The sequence below is a fragment of the Episyrphus balteatus genome, chromosome 1 (assembly GCF_945859705.1).
Source record: "Episyrphus balteatus chromosome 1, idEpiBalt1.1, whole genome shotgun sequence".
NCBI lineage: Eukaryota > Metazoa > Arthropoda > Insecta > Diptera > Syrphidae > Episyrphus > Episyrphus balteatus.
The window spans coordinates 4,406,954-4,423,835 of NC_079134.1; the positions used below are offsets into that span (position 1 = coordinate 4,406,954).

Sequence of the window (16,882 nt, forward strand, 5' to 3'; positions counted from 1 at the left end):
TCTTCATACATAGACATGATATTATTGGCAGGAAGTTCTAGAAAGTCCATTAGATTGGTTTAAAAAATAAAATTTGATCATCGTATCTCATTAAAAGTTTCTGTATAGTTATGTTAATGTATAAAGAAGTTGTTTAGAGAAAAAAACAAACTAGGATTAAAAGAGATGTCAAAGGAAACTTTTAGCTGAGTTTCTTGTTGGTTGGTAAAAATTATTTCCGGATTAGGAGTATCTCCATATGCTTAATACTCAATTCGAGTGGAAATTAAATATTCATAAACATTTTCTATTTTTATGTCCTTCTATTCAACTTTTTTTTTAAAGAAAATCAATTTAATATAGAATTTTGTATCCGTTTTTTTTTCAGATTTTTCTTTTAAGCCCGTGCAGCAAATTTGGTAGTTCTGATTTCTGCCACTGTTTTTATTATAAACTTTCTATGTTTTCGGACACTAGTGTCGATGGAATTACTCATAATAACAAAAAAAAATTTTTTTTAATGCCTTTTTTTTTCTACAAACTTTTTTCTACAAACCTAAAATACCAGATTTCTATTATTAAAGTAGGTTACTACAAAAAAAATAATATTGATATGGTTGTTACTACATGCCTATTGAATTCAACAAAAATAATAGAGTAACTAAAGCTCAAAAATTGGCAATATTAGGGAACCCGGCCGAACAGCTTAGATTTTGATGATCTTTTTTTTCAAACGTCGGTAATTAAAAATACTTTAAGTCTATAGATTAAAAATTGCCGGTGTTGCCGTTTTGATTTTTTAAATTTAATTGAAGATTTTTATGAACAAAAACAAATTTTTTTCAAAAATTTTTCTTAAATTTCATAAATTAAATTAAAAGATTGTCTAGGAAATTCAAGGAAAAAAAATATATAGGAGTGAGGGACAATCTTACATAATCAAGCGATAGATGCAATTTTCTTATTAATTCACTTCAAGCACAAAAAAAAAATATTTGAACACAACGGCAACACCTAAAATATTTAAATTTACATTTTTAAAAAGCTAGAAGCTTAGTCATATTTGAAAAATTAAAATTAAGTAAATTGAATGAACGGCTTTTGAAAGAATGGTAATTGAACTCAGATTTTTGAAAAAAAAAATTATTGAAAAAATTTTAACATGTCGTTTTTTAAACTTGGTCGTAATATAAAATGCATTTATTTTCAAATTTTTTTGGCCGCATTTATTATAATTTCAAATTATAAAATTAAATGTCAATATGTATAACGGTTTATGAAAAAAACTAAAAAGTATTTCATTTTCGAAGAAAATGTAACTTATTTTTTTTTAAAGTTCAACATCTAAACATAAAATTATTTTTTATTCATTTAATAACCCTTACTGTTGAAAGTTAAATAGCAAAAATTTAAAGTTCCTATTTACCACAGTCTTTGAGAAAATTAATTATTTCAATGCAAAAATTCAGTTTTTATAAAAAAATAAAATGCACGACTGGGGCCGCACGTACAGTGGTGGCAAAATAATTAGAAACGTTTTCCTTTGTTTACAAAATGTTATTTTTTTCTTACTATAAATACAAAATATTTAACAAATTTTTAGCAAACACAAGTGATGATATAATCCTTGTAACATTTTAAGAAAAAAATTTTAGAATTTATCCAACAAAAGAAAAATATTGCAAAAAATCTAAAATATAGTCCAATTTTGTGTGGAAATATAATTAGAAACACTGAGGAAAAATTACTAAGAAATATCCTGTTTTTGATTTTTAGCATTTACATTTGCCAAACTTGGTCAATTAATTAAACGTACAATTAATAAAAAGGACTATCACCAACTAATTTCTATTAGTTGGTTGATGTGGTTGTACAGTACTCGAAAAATGCCACATGTTCCAAAAAAAATAATAAAACGTCCTTAACAATATTCCTGACACACCAACCCCTTATATTTTAGAAAAAGAAGATGCAATAAAGAGGAGATCCTTAGTAAAACATCAAGCTCTTAAAATACCTCTGTTAAAAAATATTTCTAATATTTTTTATTCATATCAAGAACATACAAACATTTTGAAAAGAAAGAGAGTGTTTCTAATTATTTTTCCACCACTGTACTTGCTCTTGCAGTTCAAAGCACTTTTATGTTAGCTTACTTGTAGATTATAAGAGCTGCCTCTATATACATTTTTAAGAAATTTGATTGATGTAGGGGAAGAGCCGGCATGGAGGTTAAATAAATTAGTTAGTTACTTAAATAATTTTTTTTTATTTGACTTGACTTTTTTGAGAAAAACTAAGAATGCAATTTTACTGCAATTACTTTGAGTATTACGTATGCAAAATTTTATCAAAATCATTAGAGCCATTTTTGAGAAAATTGCAATAACTCCATAATGATGTACGGGAAGAGCCGACATCCGCGATTTAAAAAAAATATAATGACCATTGACCATATTTCCACTATCCGTATTTTTTGAGTTATGTTAGAACTATATACAGCATTACGTGTGTTAAATTTAATCAAAATCGTTAGAGCCGTTTTCGAGAAATTTGCAATAACTCGAAAATTTTGTATGGGAGGTATACGTTCTAAGCGAGATATTAAAAAACAAAAAAACATCAACCTTAGAAATTACGAAATAAACATCCATACCAAATTTCAAGAAAATCCGTCTACCTGTTTAGGCTGTAGCTACTTTTACAGATGGACGCACGGACGCACGGACACACCGACGCACAGACCGACGGACGTCATGACGAAACCCACTTTTTTGGACTTCTCCATCATCGTAATGTTAGTTTTGATTAAAACCTCGAATTTTTTTTTGACACGAAACCAATACTTGCCCTATTGAGCAAGTATTAACCATTGAAATTGAAGTAATTTTGAATTTTTCAAAATTGTGATATATTTTAACTTTTTGCTTCGAAATTCAACTGATAATATTTATGGCCAGAATTTTTTTTAAATAAATTCATATTTTATTAGAAAAAGTTTGGAAAAAAGTCATTTTAAATTTTTCTAATAACATTTTTTTTTTTAATTCTGAGAATCTTTTGCTATAATTTGTTTTATGAAATTTAAGCAAAAAAAATGGTTTTGTAAAAAAAAATTTAATTTTAATTTTAAAAAACAATACGGCAATTTTTAATCTAGGTATAGACTTTAAAGTATTTTTAATTACCTACGTTTGAAAAAAAAATCGTCAAAATCAGAGCTGTTCGGCCGGGTTCCCAAATAATTTGCTTTAGTTACTCTACTAAAAAGGGATTTCGATAAAGAATTTCCAAAAAAATGAAATTTTTCTAAAAATTTTAGACACCAAATTATAATTTTCGTATCTAAATAAATTGCTTATGGATTATGTTTGCGAGTTATGATTTTTTAACCCTTTATATCACCATGTGACATTTCTGTAACACACCAAAAAAGATCCAACAAAAAACGATAACGAAGTATGTGCATTACTATTAACTTTAATAACTTAATTTTTAAATACTACTTTATCGCAATAGTTCAACATGTTTCACAGAAATGTTGATATAAGTATGTTATTGAAAATTGATTTTCTTGAAAAGATACCAATGCCTTAAGTAAGAAATTCGAAAAACATATATTTTCTGTCTTAAGTTTACAGAGTTTTCTTTTTGGATTTTTGGAAAATATGTAAAAGTAAATAAAATGTATTAGTTTGTTCTTTGACTTTTCACATTATAATTGTTAAAGGCACATGCTTACAGGTAGTTTATTTTAAAATACGCTGCTCTTGACACATAAAGGGTTAAAGTTGTTCGTTGTTTTACCAAACTTACTAAGAATTCGTGCTATGTCTTGAGTAAATTAATTAATTATTTCCATGTGTAAATTAATGACTTATTTCCATGTGTTCCCTAAGGTCAAAAATAGCACTGGTCTGCAAGGAAATCTTCCTTTAAATAAAACTATACTTTTCTTAAGGATTTTTATATGCTGATTTCGAATCCGAAGTCAGAATTCACCTATCACGTCATGTTTTTAAATATTCCCGTTTGAAAATCTCAAAAACCCATTTTTTTGCTGTTTTCGAATAAATATTTTGGCATAATGTAATCTTTTTTAATTGAAATTGATACGGTTTATGAAAGAACTTATTTTTTTCTTTCAAATTCAATTTCAATCTTCTCAATATCTCTTTTCTTCTCCGAGATATCTTAATTTCAGTAAGTTTAGAAGGTTTGGTATACCTTACCATAAAGAAACTGATCTCTAAAAATTAATATATCTTTCTCCCTAGAACAAAAGTATACTTTTCTAATGGACTTTAGTGTGCTGATTTTGAATCCGAGCTCAAAAAATTTCGGCCAGCTCTGGTTTTTGAGATATAGTAGTTTTTTTAAGATTTTCTAAAAAAAACTTGATTTTGTGATACTTTAATGCGAATATCTTAAAATTAAATCAAAAACTATAAGAAAAGTGTACTATTGTTTTTAGGAGAAACAAATCTGAAGCTTTACAAGGCAGTTTATCGAAAAGTTTATTAAAAATAAGATATTTCTAAATAGAAAAATAGTATATAAAATTACAAAACACGTAAAATTTTTTTTATGTTTTTTATTTTGGTTTTCTTTACATATTTGACTTTTTAAATATAATGGGCATTGATATTTTACATTTTCCTTAATTAAGGTGCTTTTGTTCATGTAGGATTTACTAAAAAGTGAAGGATTTCGAAATGTCTGCTTTTATTTTATTTTATTTTATTTTATTTTATTTTAAAAAATGAGTAAACATGAATGTAAAAGAACATATTTGGTGTCAATCGATAGGTCATGTTATGGTCATAAGTCCTCCAAATTTGAGCTCAATGCGACAAATAGTTTTAATTATATACAAGTTCAAATGAATCTAAAAGAGGGATTTTTTAGAAACTACTTACATTTTTCAAAAATCATTTTTACAAAAATGGTACCTGATAGAATTTTTCTGATACCAGATTTAGATTCAGGAAAGTCTAATCTTTCATAATATCAAAAAATTATTTGAAGGAGAAAAAAAAAGTTAAATTTTGCAGACCAGTGTAGTTAGAAAAAAATACCTAGTGATATTGAATTAAATCCCTTTAAATATAGCCCAAAGAATTGAAATTTACTTTATCTGAAACTAACGTTTATATCTAGCATAGCTAGTTTTTTTGGTGTTTATTATCGAATCTTATTTTTATTTTCAACAGTCAAGTGAATGAAGTAGGTATCTTTAAATGTAATATTTATTCGAGAAAGTTTATTAAAACAGTCGTATTTCTTCTCTAGATGGCTTATAGTTCATTGAAATGTTACAAAAGTTTGACCGAACCTTGCATTTTGGGTAGGACCATATTTTTTTGTTTTGATGTGTAGAGGAGGTTAATGTGAGTATACATCCACCATCTTGAAAAAAGTTGTTTAAACTGTTTTTTACTAATATGTATCTTGCGAACCGTTATTAGTCCCACAAAAATATTTGTTAGCATCGTTAATGTAGATAATTTATTTCTCTACAATTTTTATTAAGGTACTTTTTTTCTGTAAAATTGAAAATAAGAAAGTTATACTGGAAAATAGTAGGTACATTTTCAAGAAAAAATACTTTGAAGGGCCACAACTTTTTTTCTACAACTTTTATTGAAAAAATACTTATGGCAGTTTTTAAAGATCATTTAATTAGTTGTATTCATTTTTGTAAAAATTAATTCAAAATATGTAACCTTTTCTACTTTTCAACTATTTTCCTGTTGCAATGTCATATTTTTTTTAAATAATCGAAGCCCTCATTTCAGAGTTATTCTTAAAAATTCCAGCTTTAAGCACAGAATAAAGTATGAAAGCTAAACTTTAGAAAAGAAAAATCCATTTTTTTTTTGTATCATATTTAAACTTTTTCAAATACTTTTCATAAAAATATGCAAATCTGAACTTAACAAATTTTTTAAATCTCAACCTAAAAGAAATTAAAAAAATTATGTAGGTATAAATTATTTTAATCCAATACAAAACAGAGGTATCTACTTTTAAAAATATTGCAACGCCAAAATGTACACTTATGTACCTACAACTAAAAATTGGTAGTCTGAAAAATTAATCGCTAAGAAAAATCTTTGATTGCAATTAACAAAAAGCTAAGCCTTCCTAATTAGATAAATTGACTCTTACGTTTAAACTGCAGATAAAGACAGAATACATTGTAGAATTTAGTGCTGAACTTTTAAAACAATTTTTTTTTTTAAGTTCAATATCTCAGTTCAAAAACACGATAAAAAATGCCAGATACTTTAATTAATGTGTTTATTCTTTGATGATGGCAAATTAATTATAAATAAGAGTAAACATTCCTTTACGATCATTGGCTAAACATTTTTGTTTTGTAAACTTGTTTTCCACTATTTTGATTAATTTAAAAAATGTAAAATATTCGGTATCACTTAACCACTTAAAAAAAAAAAAAATACCTTTAGTTAATTAATTTATAAAAAATAGTTTCAAAAGAGAATTTTTTTTTAAATCCTTTGATGAACTAAACTACAACATTTTACACTGAAAAATGTTCAACAATTGCCCCAACTACATTCAAAGGAATACCTACTTTGAAAATAGTTTCAAAATCACAAAATGATACCAATCATTTTTACTTTATATTTGTAGAGTTTAAAGCTTAATAACGTTACCAAAGGCTTTGAAAAAAAAATATAACTCAAAAGGTCCTAAAGTCTAAAAAAACACATTTGATGTAAAAATAACGAAAAAGTTAAAACCAAAATCATAAAAACAGTTGGTAGGCATATATTTCAAGTCGACTTTAATTCTCAAAAATAAAAAAAAATCCCAGATTCCCTCTTACCTTTTTGCATAAAAATTAAAAAAAAATAAAACCTCAAAGTTAATCCACTTAAAATTATAAAAAAAAAAAACCACCATCATCAAGCAGAGCAGCAGTTTGCAGAGAACATCATCATCATCATCCAACATCAAACATCAAAAGAAAAAGTTATATTTTCTCCCTATCCTCTAACTACCTACAACTCCTGGAAACAGGACAAATTCCATTGCAAGTGCAATGACACCGTGACACACTTTTGAAAGAGTTTTGACGTTTTCTGTGTGCGAATTTTGTATTACCAAAAAAACAAAACAAACAAAAAAAAAACCGCATTTCTCCATCAAAGAAGCCGGAATGAAAATCGATGTTAAAATTTATTGAATTTTCTTCTTCTCTCTGAACCTGAAATAATCGCCACCGCCACCAAAACTCTCTGACGAAGAACGAGAACAAGTGGTATAGGTAGATGACAGACAAACCAAACAAAACCGAAAACAGTGAATGACCTTTCCACCATAGCCGCACATAAAGTGGCAGGTTTTCGTAGATATAGTTGCCACCTCTACTACCTTTGGCATTTTCAAACAATCACCATCATCGTCTCATCTTCACACACATTCTCTCTCTGGAAGACCAAGAAATGTCTGAATGGGCGATGTTGATGATGATAAACAGAACAAAACACACCAAAACTTTATTGTTTTTTTGTATTTTTTTTTGCTTTTATAAGACTTCTATTGTTTATGATCAGAATTTCCCCAAAGTAAGTAAAAAAAAAAAATTACTAACTTGACCCTTTCTGACATCTCATGAATAACAAACAAACAGATCTTAGAAGAGATACGATACGCACCTTGCTCAATAGTGATGGGAAAACTCTCCGCCCACGTTCCACACGTCGCCGATTAAGTGATAAACAGTTTTTTTATTTGGGTATATTATTTTTTTATATTCGTTGGTTCGTTTGAATTAGGGTTTTTTTTTGGCGGTTTTGGAGAGTTGGGTTTTTGGTTGTATCCTTGCTTGGTGAAATGTTGACACCTGTTCTTTGCACACAATTTTTTTTTTTTTGTAATTTTTAAAACAAAAGAAGTCAAATTTGGGATAAAACAACTGTTATAGGGTTGTTATAGGAACAAAATGCCTTATACCAAAGAAGGAAAAACTCAGAAGACAATTAAAAGATAAGACGAACCAAAAAAATACTACCCAATTATGAATTAAAAAAGAAAATTAAAAACAACCAAAAAATTAATTAACGGATTTAAAATGACTATAAAAGTAATAAGAAAAAATTAATTTTATTAATTTATTATATATTTTCTTTTTAATAAAAAAAATTTACATTTTTCGAATTAAAAAATTTCACTTAAATGCAGTTGATCGGTCGGTTGGTTGGGTATTTAAAATATCGAGTCGAGTCGGTCTCGCACCAACGATTTTATTATCGTCGCTTTTAACTTTCGTGATTATATGCGGTATTACAACGGTTAATTAATATAAGGGAATCGAGATGAAATTATATATGAAATAGCACCCGAAATGGAAGTTATTAACCAAAAACCAAAACAAAAAAAGGTTTTAAAAATAAATTTTAATATTTAAACCAAATTACAAAAAATTTTTTGGTAGACCAAAAAAAGGGACGATAACGAATTTTTGAAGAAACACAAAGACATAAAAAAAACACAACACAATTTTGGAACGAATAAACGCAAAGAAGAGCAAGAGCCAACCACCATATACGATGTGGCACGTTGGAACCTTTACAGGTGACTAAATTGTCGGAGATACTCCAGCGGAATTATTTGCTTCGCGCCGATATAATATGGGTTGCCTTTGCATCAACGAGTGTAGTTTTTGTAGTACCATCAGTTACCACCAATGCTGTCAGTGGATGGTGCTGGCTGTTGTAGGAGAGTTGATGATGATGGTAGAGCCAAAGTCAGTGCCAGTATAGTTAAAATGAATCCAACAAGGAATAGTCCAACAAAAGAGAGAAACAAACACAAAAAAAATCATAGATACTTTCCAATTCCAATCTACCCAAGCCACACACAAGTGAAGTGGAGACTTTACTATATTCAGTTATGTGAATTGGAGAGTATAGATACACTCGTTGCATGTTTACTCTACAGCTGAGTTAATGCTGTTTGCTGCACCTTAGAAGTGCATTAGACAACGTAATGATGAAGAGGCCGGTTTTTTTTTTAAAGATTTTTGTAGGACAAACTACTCTACCATGTACACTTCGCGTCACTTGAATAGAAACAACATTTTTTCTTTAGAAAAAAGCGATTGGCGCTTTGGTGAGGTAACTTAGTAGATTTTTGGTTTTGCATTTTCAAAGAGGAACTTTTAACAAACAATGTTGTAAAAACAAAAAACCCAAAACAGAAACCGTATGGCTTCTAGTTGCGTTTTTTCGCATTACCTCACAAAAAACAGTGTTTTTTTTTGCGTCACTTGAATAGAAACAAGCTCTTAAATTAGATAAAAATGATGAAAAATCATGGAAAACACTAATTATAGTAAAGCAATATTAAGCTTTGACATTATTTGCACATTATAACCAATTATGGGCTACGAGCTACCAATAGGCACCACAGAAAATGCATAAATAGCAGCTAACATTGGAAATGCACCTGCACTATGCAAAATCGAGAAAGATATTGGAAAATTTGCCAAATTTGGATGAGATAATTTTTAAAATATCGTAAACTAGTGATCAAATCAAAAAATAAGACAGGTGAGACCCAAGTCACGAGCAGAGAAAAAAATAACTTAAAAACTAGCTGCAATTTTCTTCACTTTGCCGCTAAAATCGGTCAAAAACGTGGTGTTAGTGCGATGGAAACGTGTTGGTTTGTTCCATCCTGGAAGTTATAAAAGGTGCACAACATTAAAAAGGCCTCAAAATGCAAAATAACAACATTTTAAGTTCTACTAAGATTACAAAAAAGTTAACTATTTTATAGTTGCATTCGAACTGAAAAGTAGTGAGGTAAAGAGTGGTTTTTTAAAGGAAAACATACCAACTCAGATGGACCACGTTTATATTAGCCCTATTTCATTGGTTTATAAAAGAATAACCTTTATCGCATCGCCAATAAAGGGCACTAAAATGTGTTATAGTAATACGCTTTGTTTTTATGATGTGCAATAGCAAAATTGAAGCTTCACGCTTCAAAAACAGATGCTAACTTTTACAAAGAAATAATGGTAGAAGCTCTTGGCAAGTTTAGGAACGTGGAAGAACAACCGTCTTAGAGATTGCACAAGGATAGTTCAAGAAAAAACAACGCAATAAAAACAAAACAGATGCATTCCGGATAAAAACGAAAGTTTATTTCACTTATTCAATCCTTAAATTGTAGAAAATGTCATTTTCTTTATTTGTAAGAAGTTTCCAAACACTTTTATCACTTTCTCCAATTAGGTCCACGATTGTGTACAGTAGAAGTGCATTTTCAATGTTAAATTCTATTTATGCATTTTCTGTGGTGCCTATTGGTAGCTCGTAGCCCATAATTGGTTATAATGTGCAAATAATGTCAAAGCTTAATATTGCTTTACTATAATTAGTGTTTTTCATGATTTTTCTTCATTTTTATCTAATTTATGAGCTTGTTTCTATTCAAGTGACGCAAAAAAAACACTGTTTTTTGTGAGGTATTGCGAAAAAACGCAACTAGAAGCCATACGGTTTCTGTTTTGGGTTTTTTGTTTTTACAACATTGTTTGTTAAAAGTTCCTCTTTGAAAATGCAAAACCAAAAATCTACTAAGTTACCTCACCAAAGTGCCAATCGCTTTTTTCTAAAGAAAAAAAGTTGTTTCTATTCAAGTGACGCGAAGTGTATGTCATGAAGCCTGTTGCTCTCAAAACGAATACGCTGTAGCTCTAATCGGGATGGTGGATCAGAGCCAGCATCAAACGGAGCAAACTGGATTGTACAGTTTGATAGATGTAGCTACGGTAGTAGTTGGTAAAAGAGTTGTATCGAACAGCATTAATTTTGTTTAGATTTTGCAAGTGCTTAACTTACTACCTAACCTACCTACTTTTCTGGATTTTTACAAAGTTGTAAAGGCTACTTAATCGTGTTTTGAATGCTTAAGAATGCGAAATGCCATTAGATTAGATACTTTGACTTCCAGTCTACACTTTTGATAAGGTTGGTAATTGAAGAACTGAGAAGTGAGCAGGAGAACAATTGGAAATGTTTACGTTTAGAATATTGTATTATGTGAGTAATAAAGAGGTCGGAAATTAGTGATGCCACTTTGAGTTAATAGTTAAAATAACCACATTTTGTACAGCAAAATATAAGCCTTAGGTCGCCATTTGCTTCTTAGGTAATTCATTTTTTTACGTTATACGCTTATTTTTAATCCTATAAAAAATATATGTGGCAACCATGCTGCAAAATTTATTTTCTACAAAAAATTTGAAATAGCAGTTTTCTGTAATCGGTTGAATTAAACAACTAACTGATAACCAAGTAGGTTTTGAAAATTTAAATAAAAAATTATATTAAAAACGATAAGAACCGTTTAAGATTAAAATCGAAAAAGAAAACTTTTTAAACGCTATTTAATTTCTTATATGAAGGTACATACACCAAATAATTTCTAGAAAAAAAAACTTAAAAAAAAAAAATTTTTTATTATATAAAAATTTTCATACAGAAAAAAAAAAATGGAATGCATTAAAATTAAATTATAATCCACACATAAATTAAAATTTCAATCATGTTTAAAAGTCAGTTACAAAAAAATTAATTTTTCAAAAAAATATTTTTTAAACTTGTTATATGATACACGCCTCTATCGTACGCATACTTAATCGCTTATGATTTTCTTAAAATAAAAGATTAAAAAATGTTTTCGAAAACATCGAAAATTTTACATGTTTTCGTCAATAACTTTTTATAGAGAAACTTTATAAAAAAATTATTTATAAAAAAAATTTAAGAATACGTTCTTCTACAAAACAATACAAAAAAATCCATTCTACGATAAACAGGAGCCGAGAAAATCACAAAAACGCATTTTTCAAAATGGCGGATAAACCACACGTTTTTGAGACAAAAAAAAATATATTTTTATGTTCGTCTTAATGCCCCTCTTTATATTAAATATCAAATTCAAATCCTTTCCAAAAATTCTCAGATGATTCCCTAATGCTTGTAGTAATTAGATTTCTTGTTTACAGAGAATTTAAAGGACTTTTTTTGCGTTCCGTTTTTTTTTTTTTAAATAAAAAACAAGTTTTTCGAAAAAAAAATGTATATTCTCTTCTGAAGAAAAAAATTTATCCACATTTATTTAAATATGGTTTCAAGAAAATTCATCAAACTGTCTTGAAAATATTATATTTAGTCCGGTCAATTTAGACATCCGAGTTTACATTAATTCCCAGCAAGCTGAAAGTTGGTAGGATTGTTGGAAACACCATCATAAATTAAATCTAAAAAGTCCTCATCGATCCGAGGTGTGGAAAAAAATTTACGGGGGGTCAAAGGTCACAAAAACTGGTTTTTCACGATTTTCAGCAAAACGGTAAGTCTTATCAAAAAAATTTCAATGCAAGAATTGTAGACCAGATTATTATATATAAAAAGTGTCATGACATTTATTTTCCTAAGACCCACCGTTTCTTAGGTATAACGATTCAAAAAATTGAAGTTGAGTCGAAATCGTCATAATCAGGCCTATTCTGAAAAAAATCTCCCAACTGAAAAGTTCCTAAAATTTCATTATTTTTTAGCTTGGATTTCGTTCTTCAATGGTTAAGAATATGGGGAAAGCAAAAAAAAATGGAAATTTTCACCATTTTTCCGATAGGGGCCCTTCTCCCGAAACCATTTCCTTGAGAATTTTTGTTTAGAATAGGTCTGAATATATACAGGGTGTACGATAGAGAATGGACAGCCCTAAAACGGTTGATAGCTACACTTATGACTGTTCTAAAAACAGATAGAAAAAAGTTCTATCGCAACCAGTTCATAAAATATTGGCTTTTTTTCGTTCAGTGTATTTTAAATTTTATCATTTTATGTTTTCGTTCACTACAACCACGAATGAATGAATTTTGTTTATTTCTTTTTTTTTATCATTTTCTACAATAATTGTATGAGTACATAAACGCTTTAAAAACTGCATTGCTATTGCACATTTTCGTAAAAAAAATTTTGAAATCTATTTTTTGATGCAAAATGTAAAAAAAGTATTTTATGAAAAATTTTAAACACCTGTGGTATAAAATAAATCCATAGAAACCTAGGTGGCCAACTTTCTTAAAAACATTCTCGTTTAAGGGGAATATTTTTAAGAAAGTTGGCCACCTAGGTTTCTATGGATTTATTTTATACCACAGGTGTTTAAAATTTTTCATAAAATACTTTTTTTACATTTTGCATCAAAAAATAGATTTCAAAATTTTTTTTACGAAAATGTGCAATAGCAATGCAGTTTTTAAAGCGTTTATGTACTCATACAATTATTGTAGAAAATGATAAAAAAAAAGAAATAAACAAAATTCATTCATTCGTGGTTGTAGTGAACGAAAACATAAAATGATAAAATTTAAAATACACTGAACGAAAAAAAGCCAATATTTTATGAACTGGTTGCGATAGAACTTTTTTCTATCTGTTTTTAGAACAGTCATAAGTGTAGCTATCAACCGTTTTAGGGCTGTCCATTCTCTATCGTACACCCTGTATATATTCAGACCTATTCTAAACAAAAATTCTCAAGGAAATGGTTTCGGGAGAAGGGCCCCTATCGGAAAAATGGTGAAAATTTCCATTTTTTTTTGCTTTCCCCATATTTTTAACCATTGAAGAACGAAATCCAAGCTAAAAAATAATGAAATTTTAGGAACTTTTCTGTTGGGAGATTTTTTTCAGAATAGACCTGATTATGACGATTTCGACTCAACTTCAATTTTTTGAATCGTTATACCTAAGAAACGGTGGGTCTTAGGAAAAAAAGTGTCATGACACTTTTTATATATAATAATCTGGTCTACAATTTTTGCATTGAAATTTTTTTGATAAGACTTACCGTTTTGCTGAAAATCGTGAAAAACCAGTTTTTGTGACCTTTGACCCCCCGTAAATTTTTTTCCACACCTCGGATCGATGAGGACTTTTTAGATTTAATTTATGATGGTGTTTCCAACAATCCTACCAACTTTCAGCTTGCTGGGAATTAATGTAACCTCACCCCCTGGGAATTAATGTCTAATTTGACCGGACTAATTCTTTAAATTTATTTATAAAATAACTTGAAATAGAAAATAAAATTAAAAAAAAAAAACAACGGTATCAATAAAATATATCTTTGACAAAAAACAGAGTTTGTGAATTTGTAGAGTTGCTAAATACAATAAATATAGCTCAGTCTTAAAGTAATAATATTGTGATTGACATAAAAAAAATCAAGCCGGATACCAAGAGGCTTCATTAGAAAAAACTACTTCATTAGACGGGCTTTACACATGGTAGAATAAAAATTGACCAAACGAACCTTATCACAACTTTCATTGTAAAACGGTTTGTATAAGGTGTCTTCAAGTGTACACCTTTAATTTTACGATATTAATTGCAGGAACATCATGTTGGATTGAGTATATCGAAAATTTATAAAGGTATGAATACTTGTGAAGCACATTTTTAAGAACTGAAAATCAACTAAAGATTTAAAAATATTTTTCTCATATAAGCTTCCAAAATTTAGCTCATTATAAGAAAAGAAAGCTATCAAAAACACTCAATAATTGAAATAGTAAAATGCACATTCTGGGTCTAACAGCTAAAGTTTTTTTAAATGTTAAATGTTAAGAAAAAAAATAATTTTACATTAATATAAATAACTTTCTTCAATGGTTTTGTTCTCCAAAGTTTTTCATCCAGATTATGAATTACATTATAATTGAATCATTTATTTGCATAACATGATAAGTCCATGATTTTAAATTTTTCAGGAGAAGAAAAAAACGTTCTATTTTCTTTTGATATGCGTAGAAAAATTTATAATAAATATATTCTGTAGAACTCTTGCCTAGCTACAAAATACCGTTTCGTTTTTAATTTTTGAAACGATAGCTCAAAAGGTAAAAAATAAAAACTCTTTTGGACTTATCATACTTTGAAAATAAACGAATGTGAAATTAGTTTTTAAATGGATATGCAATTTTGCTTTTAGCCCCAGTCTATCAAACAATTGTATTTGAGAATAAAAAACAATGTCCGGACTTCTTATTTAACTTTAAAGTAGCTTTAAACTGAGGATTTTCAGCCATTAATCTTATATACCATTTACACAAAAAGAAGCTGTTGTTTATTTTCAAAAGATGATAAGTCCGGGACTTATTCTGTTTTTCATACTAAAAAAATATTTCGCGTAGCTGTAAAATCGGATATAGATGGAGTAGATACTTCATATTTTAAAGACAGACGTGGTTATCCCTGGAGTACAAATTTAGTAAAAAAAACGAATTTTGAAAAAAAGTGGACTTATCATGTTTTGCAAATAAATGATTCAATTATTACAATACCATAAAATACAGTGCAAAGCCCAAAAAAAAGTATTTAAATTTTGAATATTTTCAATAAATGAATATTTTCAAAAAATGATGTATGGCGTATGAGTAATATTTTTCTTCGAAAAAAAAAGTAATAAAAAAAAAAACATTCTTAAAAATCCTGGATTGCAAAAATAAGAAACACAAAATTAAATTACATATTCAATAAATGAATGAGGCATAAAAGATTGCTAAAATTGGAGTAAGGCATATATAATGCCCGTTAGCAACCTTATCAAAAAATGCAATGTTGATACTATAAAAGGGGGATTTACAAAAAATACTTTGAACAATTTCAACTTTCTCGTTTTGGAAAAAAAAAAAACATCACAATTGGAAACACTTTCAACCACTAGCACTACAATTACAAGGATTCTCTCATGTTTTCCAACTATCTCTTATAAATAATGCGCAGTCGTAATGGAAGTCTCTGGAATATCCTTATCTTCTATTCAAAAACACGTGCTTTTTAAAAATTGCAACATAGTGCAATTGTTTATGCTGAAACCTACGCATGTTACTTTGTGAAGTTTTTTTTTTTCCTTAAATGTATGTATACGAAAAGCAAAAGGCATAGTCCTATACTCTCATACATATTCATAGAATACTCACATTTATATTCGTACATTAAATCTTTCTCTTCACAGAATGTTTGCAAAAATTTGGAGAATTAAACAGACCACGTGATGTTATTGTTTTCATATTGCATTGCATTCTCATATTTGTATTGCATTTGCCAAAGAAGTCCTTGAAATGTTTAACTGGAAACTTTTTTACTTTTTATGCAAAAAAATAAAATGTATGAGGATATAAAATTTAGCTATTTAAAATATGCATGTATTTGTTGTTTATGTGTGTTATTGTTTCTTTAAATGTGACATCTTTTTAAATTGATAAAGCTGCCGTAAAAGTAAAAAGTGCTTGGATTCCTCCTCGATAGGAATCTTCCAAAAAATAAGAACCTTGCAAATGAAAGATATAGGGCTACCGCTTTTAAAATGGGAACTTCTATGTGGCAACCCTATTTGAAAAGAAAAAATGGCATATAACATATCTTTGTAGTATGATCAAAAAAGAACATTTTGAAAATTCCAAACAAAAGCCTAAATTGTGAAAAAATTATTACAATAACACAAGTAATACAAATTTGGCAACCCTATTCAAATAAAAAAAAAAAAACACATTAAAAATATCAAAAAATCTTTTTTGAACAACAGAGAAGTTTGTTTGCACTTAAAGGCTTAACTATACACCAATTTTAGCAGATAAAAATACCGGCAAGTACTCGGCAACCCTACGCAAATGCTAAGAAAAACTAAAAATATTATTTTTACAGCCAAAATGTGTGATATTATGTGTTATCTTTTGGCCTTTAACTCTATCAAATACCATAGATTTTTTCAGAACAAAGTAGCTTTCTTTAAAATTATGTTATAGAGTTGGCATCCGAATTTTTTTTTATATAGAAGAAAG

The 16,882-nt window shown here is 28.4% G+C and overlaps 1 protein-coding gene across 10 annotated transcripts in view; it reads right to left on the reverse strand.

The window, feature by feature from the left end:
* Nucleotides 1–16,882, reverse strand: part of LOC129906313 (leucine-rich repeat-containing protein 4B) — a 250,417-nt gene that overhangs the window by 218,157 nt on the left and 15,378 nt on the right. The window contains exons 1-2 of one of the 10 annotated variants that reach the window (XM_055982020.1): nt 8,160–9,019; nt 7,668–8,019 (exon numbers count right to left, since the gene is read on the reverse strand). The exons of 7 other annotated variants lie outside the window; for them this stretch is intronic. The gene's annotated coding sequence lies outside the window, so the exon portion shown is untranslated. Of the gene's footprint in view, nt 1–7,667; nt 9,021–16,882 lie in introns of those variants that run through there. 2 more of the 10 variants (XM_055982022.1, XM_055982019.1) reach the window with 2 other exon arrangements.